The 11225-nt window shown below is 45.2% G+C and overlaps 1 long non-coding RNA gene across 6 annotated transcripts; it reads left to right on the forward strand.

Moving 5' to 3' along the window:
- Window positions 1-2690: 2690 nt before the first annotated feature.
- Window positions 2691-11205, forward strand: LOC145719535 (uncharacterized). 6 transcript variants are annotated; one of them, XR_014142447.1, is made up of 4 exons: window positions 2691-2903; window positions 5309-5370; window positions 8336-9034; window positions 11010-11205. It is a non-coding gene; the product is annotated as an uncharacterized LOC145719535 (long non-coding RNA). The 6 variants fall into 6 exon arrangements; XR_014142450.1 differs by having other exon boundaries at window positions 8336-8837; XR_014142449.1 differs by having other exon boundaries at window positions 2703-2903; window positions 8927-9034.
- Window positions 11206-11225: the final 20 nt, after the last annotated feature.

The raw sequence follows: 11225 nt of genomic DNA on the forward strand, positions 1-11225 counted from the left end.
AGAGAGAGATAGCGAGAGCAGGAACACAAGCAGGGGGAGTGGGAGAGCGAGAAGCAGGCTTCCTGCCGAGCAGGGAGCCCGATGTGGGACTCGATCCCAGGACCCTGGGATCATGACCTGAGCCGAAGGCAGACGCTTAACGACTGAGCCACCCAGGCGCCCCTCCAGTATCTTTTAATGTAAATTTTTTAAACATACAGAGAAATTGGAAGTAATGTACAATGAACACCCATCTCTACCTACCATGTAGAGTCTATAATTAACATCTTGGGATACTGGATTTGTTACATGTATATCCAGCTATCCATCTCTCTATCCATCCTTCAATCCATCTTTTAAAATGTACATTTCAAAATAAGTTACAGATTATCAGTATACTTCCTCCTAAATACATCAGTGTGCATAGCATTAACTGGACGTCAGTTTTGCTTACAGTTGTTTTTTAGGTTAAATCTTTTATTTTTAACATGAATGTTTTCTTTCATAACATTTATCTTGGTTAGCAACTATGTACACTTTGGTATATTTATTTGGTCAATGTTTGCCTCCCCCTTGAAGGCAACAGGGACTGTGCCGTTTTGCTCACCAAGATATCCACAGGGGCTGGTATTACAGTAGATGCTCAATATACAGTATATTTGTTAGGGAACATATGGGAAGTCAGAAAGAAATGGATGGGGCTATAGAAATTCCAAGAAAAAGTAAACCATGGCCTCTCAAACCAGTTTAAATATCTGTTATTAAGATTATTGTTGGTGCTGAGGCCATTGAAAGCATTTTGGTAAATGGAGAAGGACATGCTTGCTAAGGAAATTGGCATTTTATGTTGGTTCAATTAAGAAAATAAAATGAAGGGCGCCTGGGTGGCTCAGTTGGTTGGGCGACTGCCTTCGGCTCAGGTCATGATCCTGGAGTCCCGGGATCGAGTCCCGCATCGGGCTCCCTGCTCGGCGGGGAGTCTGCTTCTCCCTCTGACCCGCCCCCCTCTCATGTGCTTGCTCTCTCTCATTCTCTCTCTCTCAAATAAATAAAATCTTTAAAAAAAAAAAAAAAAAAAAGAAAATAAAATGAAGTACTCTGAGTATCTTCACTGATTGTTCTACATATAAATAAGTTCCTAGGGTTCTGGATGTTTATTTGGTAAGGAAGCTTATAGTACCTCAGTTTGTAATTTAGACATACTTATATCCCACCTCCAGGCTTGAGTCTTTGATAACCAACTTTTCTCTCAAGATGAAATTTCATATGAAAACACTTAAGCCATGAGGCAAATATATTGACGTAAATGCTGACTGATTACAAACCTCATATTTGGCACATGAAAATAGAATCTCGCTCTCTCCTTCTCAACCATGAGGAACCTCCCTTCCTACCATGACTCCTCTCTGGCTATTCCCCCAGCTCCTTTTCGTGATACCATCTCTAGATTAGGATTATGTCTTTGTGAGATATTTAGACTTCTGTGAAACAGCATAAGGGAATCTTGTTAATCTTGTCCCCAGTGTTTCTAAAGGTGTCCAGTGTGATTCAAACTTCAAAGGCTGAAATTTTCTTAGATGACCTTAGCTACCTGATAATTTGAGATTTTGCTTTTCTTATCTTTCTTGTCCCAAGAGCATTTGACAACTTGCTTTATTTCATTGAGAGTTCATAGGTCAGCCAACATTGACCCATCCCCGGAATATACCACCCCTCAAAACTTTTTTTTTTTTTTGGCTTGGTCAATCTATCAGAGTTCCAGAACAGGTAATTGCAGACTTGACCTGATTTGAACGTCCTTGTGAAGAATCTGGCCTCAAAGGACCTCTCCAGTTCAAATAACAGGTTACAGAAATTCATCCACTAGGAAAGCCATTCTTTTGGGTTAGAGTGGTACTTTCCCAGTGTGTTCTGCTTCTGTGCTTCAAATTTAAGGGGAGAGTGGGGGGACAACAGATACATGAAGTCATCTCTGTGAGAATATTTTCTTCAAAAGGACGCGGACCAAGGGAACTCTGAAAGCACTGTGACCTTGGGGAGGAGAAGAAAGCTCTGAGATTCAGTGCCATGGAAAGTAGGGGAGGACAAACTTCTTTATCCATTGAAGAAGCCACATGGTGTCTTTCAGATGATAAGATTTAAGTCATCTACTCAGTGACTTCTTTTCATGCTCTCCCAGCCCCACTCTCCAGTCTTCCAAGCCCTCCTTGCTTCTGCAGCACCGCTCTCCTCTTCGACCCCCAACTCTCCAGGAGGGCCCAGGCAGTGCGGGCCTCTGCACCCGACTTCCTTCCCGCCTCTCTCCCACCGCGCGGCCCCGCGTTTCGGCTCCGCGCTTCCTCCAGTCTTCCGAAGAGGTATGAAACAGAAGACTCCTCCACTGCGGAATAAAACGCTTACTAACTCACCCTCAGTTGTCACCCTCTAGATTTTCCTCCCATGCTCAAGGCTTTTGGTCACCGCTGCATAAATATTAAGATCCAGAACCCAGAACCTGAAAAACCGACCGCTGATCAGTCCCGCTCGCTTCCCCGTCAGTGAAAAGCAATCCTATTCCGGCTGAATGCCCTGTGTCTAGCAGCCGATTCCTGGCCGACACACGCCCGCGCCGCTGTCCCCTCGCCGGGCCCGCGGGTCCTGTCACCTCGGGCTGCCCCCGCCTCTCTCCCGGGCCTGGGCCTCTCCCCGCCTCCCGCCCGCGGACCTCGCCGCCCCGCCTCCGCCGCGGCCGCCATTGGTGCCAATCCGCCCCAGAAGGGCGCCCATTGGCCTGGTGGGAAGTCATTCGCCCAGCACATTCCGCCGCCCGCAGGCTTGCGGGGAAACTTCCTTATTATTGTGACGCCGAAAACGGAGAAACCCCGAGCCGGGCCAGAGGGGCTGTCACAGTCGGAATCCCGAGCGGCGGTTCGGCGGCCGCCAAGGTACGCGGGTCGGGGGCCGGGGTTCCAGGGAAGAAGGCACCGCGGCGCTGCAGCCGCGCGACCGCCGCGTTCCGCGGGGCACGGCTGTCAGCGCGCGGCTTTCGGAGGGGCAGCTGCGGTTGCAGGGCGCTCCCCGCGACGACCTGGAGCCGGGCGCGCGGGGAGGTCGGGGCGCGGTGGCTGCAGCGCCTGCGGGGCGCGGGAGGCAGGCGGCGGAGCTGCGCCGGGGCCGGGCGCGCTAGGTGCCCTTCGGCTTCGCGCGCGCCTCCGTGGCGTTCTCGGGGCTTGCCCTCTGACCAAAACAGCTCCCGCGCCCGGAAAGGCCGGAAGCAGCCTTAAAAATGGGAGCGCTCTCCCACCCCAACTCGGCTGCGTGCAGACCAGGAGGAATTGCGACGCAGAAAGTCAAAAAGAGGATCCTCCCCTTCCTCCTCGCCTGTCCCTATTTGAATTCCGGGGCTCCGGTGACACCCTCGCGGGGAGGAACGCGGACCTTTCCCCGCGTAATGGGAACCGGCGAGGCCTCCGCATTTTGGGGGAACCCCGGCGGCCGCGAGGAGTTTGCAGTGAGGACGCGGGGCTCGGCGTTTGAGCTGACAGCGCCGGTGGGGCCGCGGCGCCCGGCACCACCCACCCCGCGGAGGCTGTGCCGGGCTCGCCTCGCCCCAGTCCGCCTGCGGGGCGGAGCCGGGGCGAGGGTGTGTGTGGACACGTGTGTGTGCGTGTGTGTGTGCGGACACGTAAGTGCGTGGACGGGCGCGGGGGTGTCAGGAGCTGGGACGTTCGGGGGCAGGTGGCACTTTGAGTCACTTGTAAACGTGTGGAGTGGGCAAACCCGGACAACTGACAGAAGAGCATGTGTAACCTGAAACAGATGAGCCAGGGAGCGCGGTGAGCAGCACCTGAAGCAACTGTGCAGTGATTCTGGGTATGCACCGCGAGCCCCGGGCAGTGTGTATTTGAACTTTGCTTTTGGTCTGTCACGGTTTTTGGCTGTTTTCTGGTTACATTGTTCTTTAGCTTTTAAATCAGCCCCATTCGGAAGTACCTTGAATTCATAGCTAAGCAAGCCTTTCAGGATTTTGCTTGCATTCGTTACACACGGAATGCTTTAGCAAAGACGATTCGAGAGCTCTCTTCCATTTTTGTATGTCTTCTGGCTCCTTCCACAAATAGGAAGCTATTTCTAGAACCTTTCTTTTGATGATTTGATAACATCAGTGAACTGATTTTTAACTCCAGACTGAGAAGAAAGAAAAGTGAAATAAAATGAGGATTGGCAGCCTTTTTAAATGCAGTGACTCTGGAGAGAGATGTCTTGTTTTAGTAGGCAGATTACTGTGAAGCTCTCTCTCTTCTTGTACTTTATTTTACCCTGGGGGCAGGGGAATGACATTATAAATCAGAAAAGGGGAGTAATATATTTAACCTCCTTCTAAAGCAAAATAGATGAATTACACATTATTGTCTGACCCCACTAAGGCTAGGAACCTTCTGGAGAAACTATGCAGGAATCAAGGAGGAAGGCTCACAGCCTCTTTGGCAAAACTCCTCCTTTGGTATGTAAAAAAGAAACCATCGATTAGCATACAGTTTTGTTATGTATGTAGTTGGGTTTTTATTTTTGAAAAAAGAAACAGATTCTGAAATGTTCCAAATGGTGTGGGGAGTCTTTGGTTATAGCATTTCTTTCTGAGTAACAAATTTAAATTTCTTAAGATTCGCATAAGAATTAAAAAGAATTTTAAAAAGATGAGAGTTGCACTCCTGAAGATATAAGATAGTTTTGCTGCAGTTTCAGAAATAAAAGTAATATTCTCCAAATTGAACGGGATTTCCTACATAAAAGATAGAAATAAAGTTACGATGATAATACATTAAAATTATGGAGGACTTTTTTCTTTTGAGAGACTTAAGGTGCCTCTCAGATAGTCTCATCTTGTTTTGCCTGAAAGAGGATGTGGTGATGACAGGAATGAAAGAGAAAGTCTTCAAAAACAGTTCTGGCAAAATAAGCTATACTGTGTGTGGTACATGGAAAAAAATGGAGGAAAATAGACAAAATTGAATTATTTTTCAAAATTTTCTCTTTTTAACCTAAATGGGAGATTTAAAAATAATTTTATTTTTCCTTTATATTTACTACAAATACCAGTAATTTTTTAAGGTGCTACCTGTGTCTCAAGTTCACCTTTAGAGGTGACATCTTTGTAGTTGGTTAGAGATTATCTTACTGGTATTTAACCAAACTCCAGTCTTAAGGTGCAGTTATTGGGGAATATTTAAGCTTGCATAATATAAAGATGTTCTTATTTTCAGAAGTTTACTTCTCATTTTCTTTTCAATAATATGAAAGCACTTTGTAGCACCGTGCTAATGTTAATTATGATTTCTTTAACTTGCAGGTCTTCAAGGTGAGGGAAAACCATTCTGGCTTCTAGTCCAAATGCCAAGGGTGTGACCTGTGGTGAGTTACCTAATTTCTCTGAATCCAGTTTCCTCATCTTGTTTTTTTTTTTTCTAAGATTTTATTTATTTATTTGAAAGAGAGAGAGATAGTGAGAGAGCACAGGTGGGGAGGAGAGGGAGAAGCAGACTCCCCGCCGAACAGGGAGCCCGATGCGGAACTCGATCCCGGGACCCTGGGATCATGACCTGAGCTGAAGGCAGACGCTCAACCGACTGAGCCACTCAGGCGCCCCCAGTTTCCTCATCTTGTACATGGAGATAATATCTAACTCACAGAATCGACAAGAGGATTAAACAAGATAAACTATGTAAAGGACTCATGTTAGTATAGCTGCCTAGATAGGGACCTTAACAAATCCTTAATGACTTCCCTTTGCTGTGATGTAGTGAAGAGAACAAGGTGAGCCCAGGAAGTAGGAGACCTAGTTTCTGGTCTCTGCTTCAACCACTTACTTCTCAGAGGACCGAAGTTACTTGGCCTCGGAAGGCTTCAGCTGCCATTAAAATGAGGTTAGGAATGTAAGTTTCTTGCCTAGAGGTTGGATCAAATAGACTTTTAAGGTCTTTTTAATAAGATAATCCCTTTGATGATATAATTCTGTTGTCTTTAGACATTGACTGCATTTGGAAATAGTACTTACTGGTGTCAGGGGCATGTGTTTCTCTGTGTGAACCAGTAACTGGGTTAATATTGTAAGTCAGGGTGGATATGGAGGAAAGTCTGGCTATCTATGAGATTGTTTCACTCACCTCTCCCCCGTCTCTGGCTAACATAGGTTCTGTTTGCCTATAAACATGGCCGGTGATTCAGCTAATATAAGCTCACTAACTGTAGGCAGTTTTCTTTAAACATTTATTTTCAAAATTGGTGAAAGGGTGGGCGCCTGGGTGGCTCAGTTGGTTAAGCAACTGCCTTTGGCTCAGGTCATGGTCCTGGAGTCCCTGGATCGAGTCCCGCATCGGGCTCCCTGCTTGGCAGGGAGCCTGCTTCTCCCTCTGACCCTCCCCCCTCTCATGTGCTCTCTGTCTCTCTCATTCTCTCTGTCTCAAATAAATAAATAAAATCTTAAAAAAAAAAAAATTGGTGAAAGGGTGGAACTTGGCTTCATTTTGTTTGTGAGATGGTATCGTGTCATGTTTAAGAGCATGGACTCTGGAGTCTAGAGGAGATTTGAATCCTGCCTTTGCCATTTACTAAGTTTCTATTTCAACTACTTTTTTTTTTTTAAAGATTTTATTTATTTGACAGAGAGAGCACAAGCAGAGGGAGAGAGAGGGAGAAGCAGGTTCCCTGCTGAGCAAGGAGCCCGATGTGGGGCTCGATCCCAGGACCCTGGGATCATGACCTGGGCTGAAGGCAGCCGCTTAACCGACTGAGCCACCCAGGTGTCCCTCAACTACTTATTTACATGTAGTGTCTTGGGCATTTAACCTTGCTAAGTTATTGTAAAGGGCAAACTAAATAATCTGTGTGAAGTTTTTAGCAAGACTCAGATACAGAGTAGTATTCTTCTTTATTTAGCAACTATTGAGCCGCTACTGTGTGGCAGACACTTCTCTAAGGATTGGGAAATGAACAAAAGAAGCTCAGTCCTGGGCGCCTGAGTGGCTCAGTTGGTTAAGCGACTGCCTTCGGCTCGGGTCATGGTCCTGGAGTCCCGGGATCGAGTCCTGCATCGGGCTCCCTGCTCGGCAGGGAGTCTGCTTCTCCCTCTGACCCTCCTCCCTCTCATGCTCTCTGTCTCTCATTCTCTCTGTCTCAAATAAATAAATAAAATCTTTAAAAAAAAAAAAAAAAAAGAAGCTCAGTCCTTCCTTCACAGAGCTTTCATTCCTGAATTCTAGCATGCTGGTGCTATTGAGAAACACAACCCTTTACTGACAGCTTCAATTGTAGAAGGCATTCTACTTTCAGATCTGCTAAAACGTGGTGAAGGAGGGTGCATTTTAGAATGGAGGAAATACAGTATTATTTTTTTGTTACTGCATAGGGAATGTTTCTCTAGTATTACCTGGAAAACAAAACTGTTAACAAACTGAAGTTGTGGGAGTGCTGCTTTTCCCTGATTTGGGTTCAGGTCACGAGGGCACTTAGCAAGCAGCGCTGGGCTCTTGCACTTTGCTGAGAACTGGAGACCCAGAGATGAGTGAAACCTATCCCTGCCATGGAGAAGCTCCCAGCCTGTGTACAGGTGGAAATTGGTGGGTGAGATGCAAGAAGCAGCAACACTACCTCAGTAGTACTTTTCCGTTTCTTTTATTGTGAAGTAATTGTAGCCATAAGACAATATATGTAATATATGTGCTAAGAGGCAACAATAAAAGGACAGAAGCAGAACATTAGCCATGCTATCGAAGCTCCCATTGTGCTCCTTCCACACTGTACCCTCCAGCTCTCTTGGCTCCATAATCATTACCTTGTATTTTGTATTTATCAATTTTTTTTTTTCTTTTCTTCATGGCTTTGCCACCACTAATGTTTTTATCTACAAATACTTGTTATACTTGTGTTCGGACTTTGTAAAAATTCATCATTCTCTAAATTCTTCTGTAAAATTTTTCCCCTCAACATTGCTTTCAAGGTTTAGCTTCATTGGTGCTTGTAGAGTGCATTTATTTTTGACTGTTGTGCCACAGTTTATCCATTTCCTTATTGATGGACATTTGGGTTGTCTTTGTTTTACCGATTTCAAACAGTGCTGACACAGACATTCTTGTGCATATATCTTAAGGTACATGTCCGGGGGGTTCTTGCTTCATTGTAGAATAAGGTAGCCACTAGCCATATATGACTTGGATTAAAATTAAAAGTCATTTCAGTCCCTCAGTTGCATTAGCCACATTTCAGGTGTTCAGTAGCCTTGTGTGGCTAGTGGCTACCATACTGGACAGTGTAGGTATGTAACATTTCCATCTTTGGAGAAAGTTCCGTTTCCAGCTTTCACTCATCTTTGTATCTCCAGTTCTCAGCATGGCGCAGGAGCCCCGTAGGTGCTTGGTAAGTTGGATTTCGTTGTTCATATGGGTAGGAGTGAAACTGCCATGCTGTGGGCTCTTCCCATCTTCACCTGCACTAGATAATGCCAACTTGTTTTCCAAAGCGGTTATGTCAATTTACACTCCCACCAGCTTTGTGTAAGAGTCCTGGTTGCTTCATATTTTTCACTTGGCACTGTCAGACTTTTCAGTTCTTGCCAGGCTGGTCAAGTGTCTTTTGAAGGCAGCCCAGAGTTTACACAGACAGTAGAGAGATCATTCTTCTAGCTTCACAGGGCCCAGCACCAGGTAGTGAAGAAGGTACCATCTGTAATGGTCCCTTCTGGGGAGGGCTAGAAATGGTTCCTGTGCTTTCTAAAAGAGTCAGAGAACCAAAGTCCAGCTGAAGTGAAGGAGAGAGAGAAAGCGGCAAGGAGCGGAGTCTCAGGATTGAAAACTTCTCTTTGCTTTCTCTGCCATTTCTGTCTGGTAAGTAACCTTTTTAACAATAAAGCATGTCATCAGAATGAATCTTTTTTGTCACTGGAATTAATTCTGCATTTGAATTTCGGCTCCAGATTTATTTCAAGCTTTGATTTGGGGAGGGCCTACAGAGCTCTGAAGCCTTGTGCATTGCCTTTTCCTACTATTGAAAAAGATCCCCCTTCTCCCCTTACACCATGCAGGTAATGGCTTCTAAGCTTATTTGAAAGGACGCTTATCCCTATTATGAATGAGATTAGAAGTCCTGCCCGAGTGTTATTTAGGTTCCAGTGGCTTTCAGACAAGGAATAAGAATCAGTCGTTAGGCTGCTGTGTGCATGGTCTGATTAATGAGACGAAGTTTAGGAATTGCAGCTTATCTTTTAGCATTCAGCTTACTAGGACTGATAAAGAGAGTTTTATCTACCCGCGCCCCCCACCCAGAATTTGAAAGAAAAGACATGCAGAAAACTTTGTCCTAGCAACCTCGAATCCCCTTCGTGAAAGTTATGACAGATGGTGGTAGTGCTGCTTTGCTGTGGCACAGACTTGGCGGAACATGGCTAATGCTAAGCACGGGGAGGAAGAAAGGAGTCATACCGCCAGCCTCTTTCGGGGGCTGTCCTGTTTGCTGAGGGTCTCGGGGAAGAACACCAGGACTAGGGAGTAACAGTGATAGAGCAGGTGACATTTATTGGTCAGTTAGTCCTGTGTGTTGGGATCGTGCTAAGCACCCTTCTCCCCATTTTGGAAACAGGAAACAGTGGCTAATACCTTCCCCAAGATTTCATAGCTAGCATGGGGTTAATTCAGGCTTGAACTTTAGTCCTTTTGACCTTTAGACCCTGCTGAGATTATCCTGAATCTTTTACCAAAATAGATGAGGAGAAGGGCTGGGAAAAGTACCAGGTGTGACATGGAGGGAACAGAACATCTTCCTTCCTTTTGCTTTGTGATGGGGAAGTCAGGCAGGAAAAGGAGGGGCTGGGACCGCAGTGGTTGGCGTTAGGTGCTGAGCCAGAGTGCAGTCCTGTATCCTTCTGCAGCACTGTTCATAATTTGTGTTCTGAAAGGAAGGAGAATATTCCACTCCTCTAGGAGCAAGGGAGAGACAGTGGGTGAGGAAAAATGGGTGGGAGGACCTGGGAGAGCAAAATTCCAAGTGATGAAGAACATTGCTGAAGCTAGACCTTAAATTCACAGATGCCAGTCCCTGCTAGATTTGGGGGTTCTTCTAGGGTGTACTTTTAAGTGAAAGCTGTATTAACGGCTGCTTCTCTGCACTGCGCTGAACTTCTCTCCTGAAAGCCAGATGATTTTAGTGCCTCCTGCTATAGTTTTGGCAGAGCATCCTGATGACCTAGATCACACTTCTAATTAGGGTTTTTAATCCATTCATGGGAATACATTTTATTTGTGGTTCCTCCTTCGTTACTTCTCCTAGTAAGTAGTTGTTATTTGACTACTTGAAAATTCCATTACTATAACTCAGGTGGGAAGGATTTTTGAAGTTTTCTTGAACAATAGTTCTATTTGTCTTTTTTGAAATGAATGGTAGTAAAATCAGGATGAGGCCATACATCAGGCTGCTTACTCAGGCTTGCAGTTGGCCAAAGCACCCAGAGTTCAGCTGACTCTCAAAGACTAACTCATGCTAAAAAAACTTACAAGAAGCTAATACATCCAGGATGCTAAATTAATAATGAGAAGTAGAAATGCCAAGAAGGCTGGGACATTTGGGTCAGCTGGTCACGGTGTTCTTTCCCCATGGTAGAAGCTGCCTTGGAAACCAAGTTATTTAAGGTGCTTGTTAATTATGGAATCTAAGTATGGCAAGTGGCTGGGTGAATTTAATGACTAATGTTATGGAGTCTGATCTACCCACCTCCACTATTGGGCAGTGATTACTTAGCATTTCACATGGGTTCACTGGTAATGGTGCCCTTTCTCTCTGGACGGTGCTGGAGACATTGGGAAGTTCTGACCCTTTGGCTGGTGCCTTATTTTCTAGGTTCCTTATTCGATGGCATAATGGTCATGAGCACAGACTCTGGGCTTAAATCCTAACTCTGCCATTGCCTAGTTGTGTGATTTAGTCAAGTCCCTTCATTCTCTGTTTTATTATCTTTTTCTTTTCCTTTATCCTTTCTTTCTGGTTCCACTTTTTTTCATTTATAGGTTAGACATGATAATAGCAGCACCTACCTCATAGAAGATGAAATGAGTTAATATCTGTGAAGCACATGGAAAAAGTGCCAGGCTCAGAGTAAGCTCAAATTAAGACTTACCTGCTGTTATTATTAATAATGTAATTATTAATATTATCAGTCAGGACTTTTTAAAAAATTTCAAGTGACAGAAATCCAATTTGAACAATCTTTTTTTTTTTTTTTT

This window comes from Leptonychotes weddellii, unplaced genomic scaffold, assembly GCF_054177405.1.
Source record: "Leptonychotes weddellii isolate Sample4059 unplaced genomic scaffold, ASM5417740v2 HiC_scaffold_5089, whole genome shotgun sequence".
NCBI classification, from domain to species: Eukaryota; Metazoa; Chordata; class Mammalia; order Carnivora; family Phocidae; genus Leptonychotes; species Leptonychotes weddellii.